This window comes from Streptopelia decaocto (assembly GCF_964273445.1).
Source record: "Streptopelia decaocto genome assembly, chromosome: 11".
In the NCBI taxonomy this organism is placed as follows: Eukaryota; Metazoa; Chordata; class Aves; order Columbiformes; family Columbidae; genus Streptopelia; species Streptopelia decaocto.
The window spans coordinates 5,279,366-5,297,050 of record NC_138666.1 but is presented as its reverse complement, the minus strand read 5'-3'; the positions used below and the strand labels follow the sequence as shown (position 1 = coordinate 5,297,050).

Here is a 17,685-nt window from a genome sequence, read left to right as displayed (position 1 = left end):
GAAGCATGAAAGTATATGGAGAAGGTACTCTTTGATCATTAAGATCTAAATGCGGCATCCAAACAGCATGGCTGTTTCTTCATATTATGCTGAAATTCATCTTAAAGTGCTGCTCCTGGGCGGGCGTTTTCCTGCATCTCCTTCCTCGACTTGAACATTTGGAAGCATTGCCAACAGTTTCATCCCCAGCCCTGCTGATGATTGTCTCCAAAAGTTGTTCCTCTGTCCTACTGTTTACTGTATTTCTATCAGCCTTTCAATTTGTATTTTAAATCCATATTAACGTTTTAGCCTTATTGTTAGAATATACGTTCTGATTATTTAGCTAAGCACAGGAATTAGAGGACGGTGCTCTATGGACTGTGTGTCACTGGAGGACAGAAAATGTGCTTAGGCTGGTCTTTTCTGGATTGAAACTATAGTAGTTTGCAGCTAAGAAAAAAAACCCTTTGCTTTTGTACTGGCATTAGACTGATATTTTTTTTTTAACCCTGTGACAGACATAAGGCTGAGGACTGGCAGAGACCATACGTTAGGGGAGGAAAAAAAACACCCCACAACCTCAGTTATTTCAACAAATACCAAAAGTGGATTGAGAGTGGATGAAGAGGAGGAGGAGGCAATAGTGAACACACAACACAGTTCAAGTTGGCAAGGAGCCCCTTCTTGAAGAATGTAAGTTTAACCTTTAGCATTCAAGTGTCTGGGCTTAAGTGTCATTATGAGCAATACTTTCCTCCAGCACAGCTTCTCCTGCCTGGAGGAGGGTTCTGTGCAACCTCATCAGTTTTCCCCTTTCCTTTATGAAGTATAAAAATATGTATTTCTGTCTGCATGTGCTCAGCACAGTTGCTTTTAGCGGCAGCGCCTGGTTTGGCAGAGCCAGGGTGACCGCTGGCGGCTCCGCTGCAGCCGCGGCCTGGCCAGGCCCGCGCTCTGCCAGGCTGCCGCTCGCTGCCTGCCTTAGGTTGAGGGCTTCATGCCCCAGACCGGCCAGCGGAGCCAGCTGGCCGGGACAGGGGACCCCTGAGCAGCCACCTCCGCGCCCAGGGCCACGCGTTGGCCCGCACCAGCAATCGCTGCCCTTCCTGCTGCCTTGGTTTGGCTGCAGGAAGAAAGGGAGAGGATCTGCTGGTGAATTGCTTTGGCGAGAAGCAAACTAAAATGAGGAGGAGGGAGGGATGGGCCTGGTATTGTCATTGTCGTCATGGTCTGTCCTTCCCCCCGCCCAGCGCTAATCTCACCTTTTGATGGAGGCAACATAGAAAAAAAATTAGAGAGCCAGCAGCAGACAAACATCAGACCTGGCTGCAAATGGACAGGCTAGATGTGCCCCCCCAAATCATCTCCAGCTGTAAACCACTTCAGGGCTGATAGAAACCACACGCATCCCAGGCACAACCCAATCTGCAAAGCTGCATTCCCATAAAAATGCAGCACGGACATACAAGAAATACTGTGCGAGATTCCCGGGCTGGGTGCTGGGGTGGGAGAGGAGCCCTCATCCCCCAGTTGGGTGCCTGCTGGGGCGCAGGGGGAGCGGCGGGCCCCCCAGCCACCGCGGGCTGCCCGGTGCTCGGCTCCCTGCCCAGCCCTCCCGGGGCACATGGGAAAGGCGGCTGGCCAGGCTGGCTGCAGGGTACATCGCTGCCATCACAGCCGGGAAGCCCAATTTCAATAAGCGTGCCTCACATCCGAGGCTGCGCTGCAAATGTCAAATGTGCTTATGTTAAATACAGGTAATATTCGGAATGTACGTTCGAGAGCATGATTCTTTCAGATACCTTGTCTGATGAATTTTGCATCTTGTATTTGTGATTTTTCCATACCGAGAAGTACAGGTTCTAGTGGAATAAGAGCATATATTTATAAAGAGGCAAAGATGAACTATAGCAAAGACGCTATGTCAGATCAGATTTCTCACTGCTTACACTTAGGTTTTGAGTATGTGGTTGGTTACTATATAGTAAGTACAGCTGGTATTGGTGCTTAGTTACTGAATAATTTGATGCAGGCTTTTCTGCAAATCTCCGTCTTAATTCTAAAATAATTTGGAGGGGAAGAAGGCAGACAGGCTATTTTCCAAGGAGTATTTGGAACCCGACTCGCACTGAAAGACGAAAGATTTGCAATGCTGTCACTGGTTCCGGCCCACGGGGGTGACTACGGGGCTGTGCCAGCCCCTGGCCGGGGTCCCTGCGCCGCTGGCTCAGCCTGACAGACCCGGACTAGCCTCAAGATAAGCCAGGTTGGTTTAGTCACCCTATTGACACACTCTGAATTTGGTGGAAGCTACCCTGTAAAACAGAATTATTCTCAGAGCTGAAACCATTTTTTTTCTTTCTAATTCCGTGGGAACTGTAATTTTATTTTGTAACTTATTTCTCTCTTTTTTTTTTTTTTTTTTTCCTTTTGAGATGGTTCCCAAACATTTATTGTGGGATTTTTTCATTTAAAATCCTTTTCTAGGGAAATTACTGTGACAGTGATTTAATTGTTTAATTTAAATCTGACATTGATGACAACATAAATACAATAGGCATGAGGTGATATAGGCATTAAACAAGTGCAATTGTGGAATACACCATAGAGTACTCTGAGCACACAGAACAGCTCACAAAGAAATGATGTTCAGTATTTATCAGGTTAGTGAGTCCTAATTAAATGCCAAGACTTTTTTCTTCATTTCTCTAAAAAAGCAAAGAAACATATAGATGTATTCCAAATGTTTATTTCCATTGCAAACACATCTGCACATGTTGTGTTAAGGCCTGCAAAAGCAGCAAATTCCTATGAAAAATCTGCTGGCTGACTTCAGGGTATGTGGAGGGCCTGACTGCAGCAGGCTGGCCAGAGGTTCGGAGGCAGCTGGAATCACCCACGGATGTCCCGTCTCTCCCAGGGGCTACAGTAAGTCCAGTGACTACCAAATGCATCGACAGGTTTATTTTATTAACTGAGTAAAAACCCAGAAATACAGTGAAGACAAAAGAAGAGAACAATCATTCCTCTGAATATGCCCCCCAGCCCAAATCTCTCCCACACCCTTCAGTGTGTTTCTAGAGGAATCCAGAGGCCCCTCCAGCATCCCCCGCGGCTCTGGGGATGCAGCCCCTGCCATGCACCTCGCGAGCGGCCTCCAGAAGCAGCGCGGGTTGTCTGGTGATCCCGCAGCAGTGCGGCTCTCCAGCCTCGCTCGCTAAGCCCTGCTGCATTCTGCATCCCAACAATGAACGTGCTGCTCTTGGAATATCCCTTTCCATGCCTCTTGCTGGGCGTCTTTAAGCGGTATCAGATCGCTTCTGCAGCTCAGGCAGCCCTTTGCAATCAGTCACTGCTGATCATCTGCCCTTTCCCCCTTCCAAACCCCTAAATAAATGCATCTGCTCCAGCCTAATTCATCTCAGCCTTCTCCCTTCTTGTATGCAACTTCAGGCAAACAAACTTTCTATATGAAAAGAGAGCTTACCTGGACAATGCTTTGAGTATGAAGTAATAAAAACTGATAAAGCCAGACATCCCAACTCTAGTACAGGGATTTGATTGCAAATTTCCATTGCAAAGGAGCAGAGGGAACTGGAAATCTGACAAATGCCTTCAAATTAACCTGTGTTTTCACAATGCACGCTGTGTTTAAAATGAATGGCAGACTTTATCATTTGGAGCTCCTTCAAGGACTCCGGCCTTCTCCGCTTTGTTCTAATTCTTCGGAAATATTTCCAAGAAGCACAAAGCTACGTAAGTGGATGATATTATGGAGAGTTTTTTCTAAGCAGGATTTTTTCCCCCCTACAATAATTTTTAAAGCCTGAATTTAAAAAGATAGCCCGGAACTTTTTCCTTCCTGCACGGACACATCGGTCCCTCCCGTGCAGTCGGCCCTGGCCCCTTGGAGCCGTGCCGGGCACAGGGGCAGCGAGCAGCCCAGCGCCAGCCCGGCCCCAACGCCACGCGCTCGGGGCTCCTGAAATTCCCTGGTCCAGCTGCTCTCAGCACGGCCAGGCAGAGCCGGCCCGCTCCACCGCAGGACAGAGCTGCGCCGGGGCCGCGGCACGTTCCCGGGGCAGAACCCAGGGAACCAGCGCCGCTTGCCCCTATTTTACATGCCAAAGATAACAACCATCTTTTCTGAAAGTTCGTCCAGAAAGCCATATGTGCTGCCTCAGAAAAGCATTTTGCTTCAAAGTTGTCCCTCTTAATCTGTACACATTTTTACAAATAATGACTTTCTTTTAAAGCTGTGGTATTAGTTCCATCTGTTTAAAATAGCATATAAATGAAGCTATATGATTCTATGTGCAAATATATCAGATATGCTGGAAGACAAAAAAATAGGATTAATCTAATAATTCAACTGTGTCTTTAACAAGTTTCCTATGGGAAAAATCAGTCTTATTTTCCCTGCAGATCTGATACTGAGAGCTTCTTTCTACTAAGCACATTAAAAGCTATTTGAACCAAAAATCCTATCTATGCATGCGTAGAGATACATATATAGAAACAAGAAGCATCCGTAGTTCTATAGAAGAGGCTGTATCAAGATTTCCAATTAAAGCAAGGGTAGTCCCTTCCTGTATTTTAGCAACTGGATTCTATTTTGCCTAGAACAAAGAAACCTTAAGGGAAGTAAATTTTCTGGAGGAGAAACACGCGCACGTATGTGTTTGAATGCTGTACCTAACAATTCCTGTACCAATTATTCCTTAATTCCTTAGATTTATTTTGGTATTTGCACAGCAGTTTATCTGGCCGGTCCTGCACTCATCACTTGTTCGCTCCCTTCTTTTCACACCACATCTACCCCTCGCCAGCTCTTTTTGCACCCTGGCAGAAACGGGAACTCCTCCGCTCCCCAGCCGGTTGTGTTCAGGACAAGGGGGAGCCCCTGGCACCCGCCCGGGCTGCGGCTCCTGCTCCCCCCAGCCGCGTCCTGCCCTGGCCAGACGGCAGGAGGGTGCCCTCGGACTTGACCCCGCAGCAGCGCCTGCTCTGCTGGACCCGGCTCCCAGGAGGTGGGGGCCCTGGGGCGCCCCCTGCTTAACCCCTCTGCTCCTGGGCACCTCTGACCCAGCCCCACTGCCCTCCTCCCTTTGGGGGCACGCGGGATCACCCCGTGAGCGGGAGAGGACGAGGACGCAGGAGCAGCGAGAGGCTGTCGCAGGAGGGCACAGCGCAGCATGGCCAGAGCCACAGAATCGCTGAAAAGGAGGACGTTTGGTTTGTGTTAACTACTCAGACAGATGCACTTCGGCATGTTTGCATTTATGGAATCCATATGTTGTCATGGGAAATGAGAGGACAGCAACACCAAACTGGAATTGGCGATGCAAACGCAAAGAAAACGTACACAGCTACCAGGCTCTGCGTTTGCACATGTTCTTTCGAAGGTGCCTGATCCTGGAATATTGACAGTTATTAGATTTCCTTGCCACCTTCTCCACATTTAATTTTTCTTTGCTCTGCAATAAGTGTGTATATAGGCAGCCCCCATTCTCAGACCGGTCTACCGGATCTACAGCCTCTGGTTAAACATGCACTTCTAAGTTATACCAAGTATGAAGAGACAAGGGTTACTTTATTCTTGCCTCAACTTCGACATCAAAACACGTTTGTTTCATATTCAGCAAGAAGAACAGTTACGAATTACATGCACCTTTACAGATAGCGCACCAAGCAGCCCTGAAAATTCCTACTTGCCCCAGGGCTTGTAGGTTTTTATTTTTGTGTTTTTTTTTCTTTTTCTTTTTTTTTTAAAGGGGAAGTAATGTTAACAATTATTCTTCCATAATTCTAGACAAACATATTTTGAGCAGGGATTGACAGTTTTTTAAGGGCAGCTTTTAAAGTCAAACTGGTAACGTACTGGAGTCTATCCATTTAACAACCCGTAAGAACTCATACACAGCATGCGCATTATAACAGTACACATCAGTGCTGCATTTAGAATATTCAAATAACTATGGTACATATTAAACCTCAATTCTTAAAACCCATGAACATCTTCTAAATGCAAGATACTTCCAGTAATGTATCAACTAGGACAGCCCTTCCAATTTCCAATAATCTGTCCTCTTCTTTCATCCCCCCATCCCACTAAAGGGACTTGTCAAAATTTCAAATAACTACCCCACATTAAGAAATACGGAAAGCTTGATACATTTAATTGAAAATATTTACTAACAAACATGCAGTTTATTACCTTTCAGTATAAAATACATCTACATTAAGGATCTCCAAAATGGCAAAACTGACCGCAACTGCATTCCTTGTTCAAGGCTATGAAACAAACCGGGAACTTAATTATTTGAGTTACTATTAAAAATTAAAAAAAAAAAAAAAAAAAAAGGAAAAAAGAAAAAAATTAAAAAGGCAATTTGAAAAGCTTCTTTAGATTTTCAAGAGAGATGATTTAATTCAGCTGCATTGCTGCCAGTAATAAAATAGTCTCTTACAGAAAGCTGAAGAAAACATATTCCTGAAGCTTGGATAGAGGTTCTTTACTGGTTCACTTCCTCCTAAAATTCCAATCCCACGTTCCCAGCGATCATCTACATTTTTCACCAGGGCTGGAATGGGGAGGGAAAAGCTGCTGGAAATAAAAATGTTAAATAATAAGCGCAGATGGACCCAAACAGAAAGTGGAAAATGTTACCGTAAAGCTAGAGAAATATTTATTAAATCAAAGCAGAGGTTCTGTTGGGACTGGAGGAATGTTGCATCCTTTCCTAAAAAAAAAAAAAAAAAAAAAGGAAAAAAAAAATGGGGGGAAAGAGGAGGGAGTGGGGGGAGAAAAGAGAAAGCAAGAAAGAAAAAAGGCAGAGGCACAGCCGCCTCCTGGAGTTCCCCATTGTCCGGGGCTATAGAGAGCCCCAGAATGGCATTAAACTCACAAAAGGCATATTGTGCAGGGGACAAAAAAAGCCCCTTCTTCTACAATAACTTTTAGCTTCTTATTTTAGAAAATGACAAAGCTGTTGCCAGCGATGGCTGGTGAAACCTGTAGCCCAGCTCCCATCGCGGCTGGACGCGGCTGTATTGATCCGCTGTCCCGCTCGGAACGGCGGCCGCAAAGTTTGCACGGGAGCGCGGGCCGGGCCGGGCCGCGCCGCAGCGCGGGGACAGCGCGGGATGCTGCGGGTCCGCTCCGCCGCGCTCCGCGCCCGCCCCGCGCCGGGGCCGCCGCGGGGGCGACACAAAGTTGCGCTCGCTGCCGGCCGCAACTTTCCCAGCTCCTCCCGGGGAAACTTCGGCGCTGGCGGCGGGGGTCGAGCTCGCCTCGCCCTGCCCTGCGCGGGGCGGCGCGGCCCCGCCCGGGGCGCGGGGGCAGGTGGCCCCGCGGAGCGCCCCGCCGGCGCGGAGCGGAGCGGAGCCGCCCGCCGGCCCCCTCCCCTGCGCGGCGCTGCGCGACAGGGTGCGGAGCGGCGCCCCCCCCGCCGCGGGCTGGGGGCCGGCCGCTTGCCCCAAGTTTCGGTGCGGCGCCGCCGCCGCGCTCCCCCCGCCCGCTCCTGCTCGCTCGCTCCCTCCCCCGCCGCCTGGGCTGAATCTTATTGATCCAGAAGGTGGCTAATTAGCCCTTCCCGTCGTGCCTGGGTAATGAGGCACATGCGCACTGCACTAATCAGCCATTTTTTGCAGGAAACTAATTAGCAGAATAAAGATCCAAAGAGTTTTTTTTCTTCCCAATCATCAGATCTGAGTCCGGGCGCTTCCTGCTCCGGCGACCGCCAGCCCCGCCGCCCGCTCCGCGCCGCTCCGCCCCGACCCGACCGCCGCCGCCGCTGCTGCTGCCGCCGCCCGCGGCCCCCTCTCTCCGGGGGGCTGCAAACTCCCCGACAACGATGCTGCTGCTGGGCAGCGGCGGCGGCGGCGGCGGCTCCCGCTCGGCTCCGGCTGCTGCCCCCGGCTCCCGCTGCTGCTGCCCCGGGCCCCTCCGCGGAGCGCGCTCCTGCCGCCGCAGCCGCCGCAGCCTGCATGGGATCTGTAGCCCCCGCGCCGCCGCCCGGGATTAAAAGCGCCGCCGCCGCCGGAGCAGCGACCGCGTAAGTGGCAACTTTTCTGCCCTGTCCCCCGCTCGGGCTCCTCCTGCTCGGGGCGCCCGGGCTGCTTTGCATGGGGCTGGTCCGGCCCCCCCTCCCGCCCGCTCCCACCCACCGCCCCGGATCCCCCAGCAAACTTTGTGCCGCTCGCCGTCCCGGAGCCCCGCCGCCGCCGCCGGGGACGCGCAGGTGCCGGTGCCGCGGGGGCCGCTGCGCGCCCGCGGAGCCCCCGCCCCGCCCGCCGGCCATGGCCGCGGGGCGCGGAGCGGGCGCGGAGCGGCGCGGCGCCGCTCGGCTTTGTGCGCGGCCGGGCGGGCGGCGGGGCGCGGGCATCGATCGGCGGGGGCCCGGCCCCGCGGGGGCTCCGTGCCCAGCGGCCGCCGCGCGTGGGCTCCGCGGAGCCGGCGCCTCCCGAGAGCCCGTAGGGGCAGGGGCGGCTCGGGCGGCCCCCGGGGCTGCCCCGCGGGGCTCCGCGCGGTGACGCGCTGGAAAACAAAAGGGCGAAGAAGTGCCGAAAACTGGCCCGGCCGCGGGGCGGCCCGACCCACCGCCCGCCCGGGCCCCGCGCCGGGAGCTGCCCGAGCGGCCTGGCCAGCCAGAGTAATTCTGATTTTTGTTTTCCGCGGGCAGGCTCAGTTTTGGGAAGAATGCGGCTAGGGGGATGGGAGAGGTGAAGGCAGCAAACGCCACTGTAGGCCGATCCCCCCCTTCTCAGTTTCAGTTTTTAATTACTTAATGCTGAATCGCACGGCGCTTATCTAAATATTTGCAAATGCTCTTTCCTATTGATTCCTCTGAATAAACTGTGCTCCTCGCCCTCGGAGGGAAGGCGATTCGTGCTCTCCTGAAACTAACCCTCCAGAGGAGAGTGTGTTTGTGTGGGGGACACATAGGGCTCTATGGCTGTGTATAAACGCGGATGTACGTAGCACACACACACGGGTTTCTTGGTGTGAATTATTTATAATTTGGCTTGCGTGGTTTTTCGTGGTTTTGTGTTTTTTTTTTTTTTTTTTAATTGTTAAACTCTCTCTGCTCTTTTTAAATTTTTATTTATTTTTTTTTAATTCCGAGAAAGGTCTGTTTCTCTTTCAAGCTCTGGGTATGTCCTGTACTTTGTGCGGATATGTAACATATACGTGTCTCTTCCTCGGTCGTCTGTCTGTCTTTCTCTTCTCGCTCCTGTTTAATATGGAGCAATTTTCTGGAGGCTCAGTGACTCCCTCCTTAGGGTCACATTGAGTTCGAATCCGTCTGAAGGTGCAGGAATCCTGCAAAGGGGGCAATAAGAGAATAGAGAGAAAAGGGTCAAGTTGGCTGCTTAGACGCCAAAACTCCCACAGCTGCCTTTAAAAAAATATATATATAGATGATATTTTGCTTTCCTCGCCATATTATAAATTGTAGCCTCCCCTTTCAGGTATTTTCTTTGCAGCTTTTGCCTCCCCCTCCCGTGCCCCCCCTGTTAGGGGAGAAGAGGGGGAGGAGGGAAAATAAAAGGAAAAGAAATGGAGGGGGGGCAAAGAGGCAAAAAAAATAAAACCCATTGAGTTTAGGCAAATAAGGTTTGGTCTCCGTATCCTATTACAAAGCACTTTGAATATGCAAGACATCACACAAGACCAGTTATTCCAGTTACGACAAACTTAAAAAGAGAAAAAAAGAGAGGCATGTTTAGATTATAATTTGTTAGAGCAAGAATCATATTTAAAACTCTGTCTTTTAATTTTTTTTCCAGCCTTGCATTGTCTCCAGCCTTTTTCTGCCATCTAGATTTTTTTTATATTATTATTATTATTATTATTAAAATCTTTCTGTTGAGTTTAGGAAGACTGCTGCGAGCAACACATTTTCTGTATTTTTGTTCCTGTATCTTGGAGGAGAGTTGGCAGGGATTTTGTGGTTTGCAGTTACACAATATGTTATCATGTTTTTAATCACTAAATCATTGCAGTGGTTATAGATTTACAGTCTTAGGGTATTACGGAGAGGAGCAGCGCAGCCTGCATGTACGGGAACATACGAGAGCATGCAGCTAACATGCTCGTGAACTTTGCTGTTAAATTGTTTCCCGGCCGAGCTTTGGCGCAGAGGAGAGCGAGCGTTTTGGCATCACCCCTGCACGCACTTGAGGAAAGTTTGCGCACCTCTCCCAGCCGGGCAGGAGCTCCGATGGGTGTCCTGCGCGCCCCGTCCCGCGGTGCTGGCGGTAAGCGGCGGGTCGGGGGGGCAGCCGGTGGGCCGGGGCCGCCACCTGCGCCGGGCCGGGGCCGGGGGGAGCGTGCTGGCCGCCCCGCCAGCCGCGCTCCACTCCCGTTTCCCCCTTTATTATGTAACAGAGCCCTCGGCAGCATTAAAAATTCAGCATTACAAGCTGATTGTAATGCTCCCTCATTAGGGAGCACTGTCTGGTCCGGCATTAAGGCAAGACGGAGCGTGGCTTTTTGGCTGCAGCACCGGCAGAGGCCGGGGGCAGCCACACAGCGGGTGTCCTGGCCCTGCGGGCGGCAGCAGGGCCGTGCTGGGCTCCCCACCGCCGGCCGGGCCCGGGGTCCCCCGCTGCCCCCTGCCCAGGGCTTTCCTCAGCGCCGGCCTGGGTGTGGGGACACCGCTCCCAGCCGCCCTCCCAGCCGGGTCCCACTCTGCAGGCCTTCAGCCAGAAACAAAAGCAAACAAAAGGCATATTAGAGGGGAGAGAAACTCTGGCTGGACACAGAGATTGCCTTGCTGTATTTGTAATTCTTTTTTGCTCTCTTTCCTTTTTAAACGGGGTCATTTGGGGAGGAGTGGGCAGCAGGAGGTTTGCTCCAGCCCCTCTCCGGCGCAGCGGCCGTGGCGCTGGCAGCGGCGCTGGCCCTGGGCTGCCGCAGCCCCTGTACCTCCCTCCCGCCCGTCGCTGCCTTTTGTTCCCGCAGGACCAAGGTGCTGCTCGGGCAGGCGGCGGCGCGGGCGACCCCGCACGCCTGGCACCTTCTCCTGGCCTTGTGGTGGCTGCTGTCAAACCAGGGCCTGACGGCGTCCGCTTTGACAAAAGCAGAGGCGCGTGTTCCTCTTTCATCTCTCTGCTTTGACCCCCGCCCCGGTTCCCGTCGGTGTCGTGCCGGAGGCCGGGAGCAGCGCGGGGGCGCAGATTTACTTTGGGCCTGGCCAGCACTTGAATGGCTTCAGCGGGGATCGCTAAATCCTGGACTGGTGGACATATGGTTGGCTGTGTTAGCCTCCCCATTAACACTTCTGCTTTCCAAAATAATAATAGTAATCATAATATTAAAAAAATGTTGTGTGAAGATGAAAAATGACTAGTGGGCTTTTACATCAACTTTATTCACACGCTGTTCTGCTGGGGCTTGACTCCCTAACGTCAGCATTTCTCCCGCCGGTGTCAGACTCGCTCATCTTCTCTTGGGCGCTGGTGGTGGTGCGTGTGCCGGCCCTGCCGCGGTGCCAGGGCCGTGTTTGCGCTGGAGAGATTGGTGTGGTTCAGGAATGGACTGGGAAGAGGCTGAGCGTTTCGCAGCTCCCCATTTCCCTTCATCAGAGCGTGGCCGAGGTTTAGCCTTTGTGTGGCTTTTGGGGCCACGTGCTGGTGGGAGACGTGGGCCGCGAACAAAGCCGGGTGCCGCGCAGGGGACCCCCACGCCGCTCGTGGGGCTGCGCTCCGCCTGTGCTGTGTTCTGACCGACCGGCCGTGGGGACTTTGGCCTGGGAGAGGCCTCGTGGCTGGAGTGGGGTGCCGGTGGGGGCTGCCCCCTCTGCCCTGCTCCTGTTTCCTCATTGCGGGGTGTTCCCCGCACCTCTCTGGGAGCCCCTTGGGGATGCTGGCCCTGCCATCCCTGGGGGACACAGCGCGGGAGGCGGGTGAGAAGAGCTGCTCCAGCGGGGATGGGGCTGCCCTTCCCTCCTCCCTCCCTCGCCAGCCAAAATTCGGGCCGGGTTTCCTGCATGTGGCAGTGATGGGGCTGTCGTGGCAGGAGAGTGGGAATCAAAACATCTGTGCACAGGCCTGGGTGCTGCAGCCTCTAATGGTTTTGACGGAGCTGTTGTGGTCTGTTGTCTGGAAAATCTGCATTCTGCGCTGTGCCCGAGGGGGGCCGCGGCACCGCAGACCGTGGCGGTACCTAAATATAACCGCCTCGCGCCGTGGGGTGAGGTGAGGGCAGGAGGGAGCAGGGCCGCCCGTCCCGCCTCCTGCTTTGTCTCTGATCTGCGATTCATGTATTTTTGTTTGCTCCCGAGGTTGGGTTTGTGTGTAGGCAGGGATTGGAGAAATAGATAAATTCCAGCTAGTTTAAAAAAAAAAAAAAAAAAAAGGCAGGGTGGATGAGCCGGGCTTCCCTCGCTGCCGGGAGGTGACGGTCCTCGCCACCGGGCCGGGGATCCCGCTGGCTTGGGAAGCCTCGCCGTGCTGCTGCTGCGGCCGCCGCCGTGGGAGTGGGCTGCACTAGCCTGCTCGCTTTGGTGGTTTTCCTTCCCCTCGTAGATGCTGCGGATCTTGCTCAGGTCCTGCCATGCCAGTGAGGAGTGAGCGCTTTGCAGCGCTTCCTCGTTGGCTCCGCCAGACAGACCTGTCCATCTGTCGGTGCAGGAGGTGGGCGTTCGTCTCCCCAGCAATGCCGGGTGGAGAGCAGGAGTATTCTGTGCCAGGTCTGTGCTTCCAGAGATGGACTTAAAGTTCATTCCCATATGAAATTATTTTTCTGTTGGTGGCGTCAGGAAGGGAGATCGATGCCGCAGCCGCACAGGCTGCAGCTGATGGGTGGCTCCTGGTGCATCCCGGGGTCCTGGCTGCGCAGGCCGAGCCTGGCCGGCCGGCGAGCTCCAAGGACGGTCAGAGGCGCTGGGTGCTGGGAGCCCTGCTGCTGGCAGGCTGCAGCCACCCTGCTTTGCCCTTGAGTCTGCTGCTGGGAGAAAGACACTTAGCTGTTGATTGTAATTTCATTATGTCACAAGTGCCAAACATGCCTCTTGCTAATAAAAGGCAAAGCAGAGCAGCGATATATATATTTTTTTTTCCCCCGTAAAACAAACATTTCCCAGTGTTTTCAATGGCATAGTATGCGTTGCTGGCTTTCAGGTTTTAAATTTTCTGGGGGCTGCATGAGTTCCTTCACTCATTGGTCGTCCTGGAGCAGATAATGTGCGTGGTGCTTCTGGTAAAAGGTTTTCTCCCGTCCTTCCCCCCGCCCTGGTATCTGGGGAAGCAGAGCCTGCGGGGCCTGTAACACATTAGGTCTTAGTGAATGTTTATTTTGATGGCCCAAGTGTGGCTGCCCCAGAGCGGGTCCCTCCTCCGGGAGGGTGGGAGCAACGTGCTCCGGGAGCTGCTCCCGAGCCCTGCGGTCCCCAGGGGCAGTGAGCACCCCCATCCTGCTCTGCATCTGCCTCCGACTCGCAGCCGCGTTTCCCTGGCCGTTGGTAGCCGAGCTCCAAAATGGCTGGTTGGCTTGGTTTGGTAGCAGGATCTTTAACCCTCCTTTTGCTGCTCTGCCATTGACTGTCTTGTGCAAGTGGACTCATGCTCACCACAGAATTCAGAGCACGTACTAAAATGTTGATAGTAACATCACAATGATGTGCTTGATCCTGCCAGGTTGGGTTGCTGGGTTTCCCGAGTGTCTCTGACATTTGGTGATAGGGCTTGTAGGTTTTTGGTGGTCTTGTTGTAAGTGAAGAAGAGGGGGGCGGGGGTGCAGAGGCCCAGCCAGTTGAATTGCAGTCAGGTGCATCTTGTTTGGGTTGAGGGTTGTGGTCAGGTGCATGTCGTTTAGGATGATGCAGAATCTGGGGATTCTTCACCAAGGTATTTTTGGTGAGATACCATGCAATGGAAAAACATGCTAGCAGGCTTGGAGACTCAACTCAGAAAACTGAGCAGCGTGAGTGCATGAAACACAGAGCTACCTGGCGTCTTAAGTGCACATTTGAGTGGCAGCTGCTCAGTAGAGCTGCCCCTGCGGTGTGAAGATGTTCTGGGTTCGGGCTGTGCGCACCAGCTCGTGCGTGTCGCCTGCACCTCTGGTGTTGCAGGAGCCGGTGCACAGGCCCTTGGCTGCCTCGGGAAGCAGAGCCAGAGGGCTGCCCCTGCTGTGCTGGGGTGCAGTAGGTTCCCGCAGTAGGGCTGCGGAGGCGATGCTGCGAGGCTGCAGTTCCTGGGGTTTGCTCTGTTTGACAGCGTTAGATGCAGGAGCTGGTCTCAGATGTGCTTCAGTGCTGTGCGGTGGCTGCTGGTGCTTTGGAGCCTGCTGTGAAACGGTTCCGCCGGGCAGCGATGCCGGGTGGTCTCTGCTCCTGGCGTGTGTCCCCTGGCTGGGCTGAGGTTGCTCTGTGCCTGCTGGCGTGTGAGCAGCCAGGGGCTGCCCAGGGCAGCGGAGCCGTGGCCACGTCCCCGCTGTCCTTGCGCGTTCCCCTGGCAGCCCCTGACTGTGCCAGACAGAACTGTAGATGTCAGGCTTTGCACGGGAAGAGAGCGAGGAGGGAGGGGAGGGAGAGACCAGTGCGGCGGGGCTGGGAGTTTCAAATCAACCTTCTGCTTTGTTGGTGTGTAATGCGGGGTGCCCTGGTCCCCCAGCCTATCATGCGCCACGACTGAGGTTTATCAGGAGGAGCGGGGCTGGGGATGAGCCGGCTCCCCCAGCGCTGGGCCGGGAGCAGGGCTGCCCTCCCCACAGTGCTGGGGACGAAGGGACGGCAGGTGCCCAGGGCAGCGGGTCCAGCCGCTGGAGACAAAGGGGCCTCACGGGTCCCAGTGGGACTGGCGGGGCTCACTGGGCCCCCCAGAAGCTGCAGTCAGTGCATTCTCCTCCAGCTTAGAGGAGCAGGGGCTTGGCCTTTACTGTGGGAGGGGGCTCTGCAGCACCCACGCGTTTGCTCCTCGAAAGCTCCTTCACATGTCAGAGCATAAATTTGTCCTTTTTAATTTTCTCCTGTTAATTTTGTCCCTTTTAGTCTTACATACTTCTTTCCCCAGTTCCTTTCTTCTAGCTGTTTTTCATCTTCCGTAGAGACAGTTAAAAGCAGCTTAACACTGTGAGCTTGTTTGGAAGTCAAAAGATCCATTTTAGCTCTGATGCTGACTTTGGGCAAGCCACCAAGTGTTTGCCTCAGCTGGAGTATGAAATAGGATAATACATAGTTCTCATGCAGAGACTGTAAGTGGGGGTTAATTATGAAAAATCATAATGTGTCTTAAATTCCCAGAGCATTGTTACATCCTTAAATTTTATTCTTTGTTACTTTCTCAATTTTTCCCACCCTTCCAGATAATTCACAGGCTGTTAAACTTTGTTCCTCCTACTTTCTGGTGCATAAACACCTTCCTACCCCAGGCTGCAATGCTCTACCCACGATGGCACTGGAGTCCTTAGAGAAGGACGTCCTCTCCTCTGTCCACGTTGTAGATGAAGTAATTCATGCTGTAGCCTCCCCTGTTTTCCCAGTGCTTTGTGTGTGCTGGGGAGTTTTTCTGGCACCTTGCAGAGGAGGGAGGCAGCTGGGGTAAGGCCTTTGCAGTAACAGGGCAGGCGTGAGCCCGGCCGGGCTGTGAGCCGTGTGTCACGGCAAGGCCGTGCACCCTCATGGTGCAGCCGGGTGCTGCTCCCGCCCTGCTCCATTCGTTACCGCTTGCTCTGGTCGTAGGCCTTGTTCTGCGGGATCCTTGCAGATGCCCAGTGTCCTGCTTCAGCTGAGCTTTGTTAGGATGGGGGCGGAGGGCAGAGGTGAATCTCCTTGTCTCAGCTGGGTTTTTCACTGGGGTGATGAGTGCCAGTCCTACTGCGGGGTGGATGGTGACGGGGTACCTGCCGTGCCGGGGAGCTGGAGGCAGCGGGGAGCAGAGAGGTTGCCCAGAGCACGCGGGCTGTACTGGAGACCTGTGCTCTGATACTGGAGAACTGGGGCTGGCTGGTCTCGGTTTTGTAGTATCTTTTCATCCTTCTTGGTTTTGCCGCTTTCTGGAGCGCAGAGCGCTGGCGTGGAGGAGGCCTGGTCGAGGCCTGGGTTAGAGGCCAAGTCTAAGCAGAGCGGTGTCTGAAGGTGCAGGCAGGTACGTGTTCGCTTGCTGTGTGCTGGCGTGGGCTGCCCGGCCCCGGGAGGGTGGTTGGCACCTGGTGCCCCTCTGCTATCTCAGAAACCAGTTGTTTGGCCAATAGCAGTGTCTGTCTGAAGGAGCTGCTGCAGGTTTTTTTCCTTGGTTGCTTTATTTTAACCAGCCTCTCCACTGTGTCCTCTTTATTTTGAGCGGCGTGGAAGTCCTAGAGGTTTACATGAGATCCTGGAAATTCGCCAGGTGGTGGGTCCGGTGCCAGCACAGCCCTGTGTGAAAAGCTCCTTCATGGTGGGCTGGCAGTGGTGTCACCTGGAGCTGCAGATGCTGGAGCTCTGGACGTGCTGGGGATTGCTGAAGCCGGCTGTGGAGGAGCGCTGAGCTCTGCTCTGCGCGGCACTGCTGGGGCAGCGTGGCAGGGCTGGCGCAGCTGCGCTCTCTTCACTCGAATCCTCCTGGCTGTGCCCAGGGCTGCAGACCTGGTTGCAGAAGCTCCCTGCAAGGTCCTCCTGCTGTTGGCAACGCGACTGGAGCGTCCAAGCAGCCGCTGCTCTGCCTGTGCTCTGTGCAGCGTGGCTCTGTGTCCCTGCAGGGACAGGTGCTCGCTCTGGGGAGCAGAGATTTCCTGCCCTTTGGGCTGAGCGGGGCAGGGCCGTGAAACTGTCTGGTTGCTTCAGGCACGAGCTGGATGTTGGGACTCTGTTTTTTCTTCCTTCAGCCCTCTTTTTCTCAGCCCCTCTTGCTTCTGGGTGCAAAGCCTGTGAAGTAGCAATGATTAGCGAGATGCTTTTGATGAGATTTGGCAAGAAGCACTGGCCATCCTCTGGAGATTGTGGATTACACGGTGTCCCCGTCACTGGTCTGCAGTGCAACAGAGCTGTCTGCTGAGCTCTGTCCTGTCGGGAGCGTGGCCGGGCCCGTCCTGCTGTGCAAGGCAGGGACAGTGCGGTGATTTGGTGCTGAATTGCTGAGGCTACGTGGGAAATACCCAAGTGTGGTTTATTACAGAAATCAAAGAGCACAAGGGAAGCAGCTCCCTCCTTACTGCCCACCCTGATCTGTGCAGGAGGAGCTGGGTGCCCTGTGGAGCTTTGCAGAGGATTTGGACCTTCAGAGGTTTAGGTGCCACCTAAACAGAATTGAAGTGTCCAGCAGGATGTCTGGGAGCAGAGTTCTCCTCTGCTGCCAAGCTGGTGCTGTGCCTCTCAGCTGGGGCTGGCACGGCGGCTGCGGGGGCTCCGCTGCTGGGGTCCCGGTGTCCTGGTGGTCAGGGCCCCCCCCCGAAGTTCCACACCACTGGGCCCACGAGAATGTGGGTAGAGGGGTATTGGACAGAGCCTTGGGTTTTCTTACTGCTGATGGTGCCCAGTGGGTCTTCTGCATTTTAAAATTCAAAAATAGACAGGGAAGTAAAAAAAAAAAAGATACAGCCTATCATTCAAACATGTCAAGAGGTAAATGAGGGTATTTTGGGCACAATTTTTCCCATTCAAAACACTGGGGATATTAAAAGCTGTTCCTGTGTCTTGTTGGAGGCCTTGCTAGATGATGGAGCGGGAACAGGTCCTTTCTCCGCTTCTGTTTTAACTGACCTTCGTTAAGACTCTG

At 53.7% G+C, this 17,685-nt stretch overlaps 1 protein-coding gene across 3 annotated transcripts in view; it reads left to right on the top strand.

Moving 5' to 3' along the window:
* ZFHX3 (zinc finger homeobox 3) overlaps positions 1-17,685 on the top strand; it is a 562,868-nt gene that overhangs the window by 412,057 nt on the left and 133,126 nt on the right. For 2 of the 3 annotated variants that reach the window (XM_082062573.1, XM_082062572.1), the window contains 2 exons: positions 501-675; positions 7,691-8,039. The exons of the other annotated variant lie outside the window; for it this stretch is intronic. The gene's annotated coding sequence lies outside the window, so the exon portion shown is untranslated. The remainder of the gene's footprint in view (positions 1-500; positions 676-7,690; positions 8,040-17,685) is intronic. 3 annotated transcript variants of the gene reach the window in all.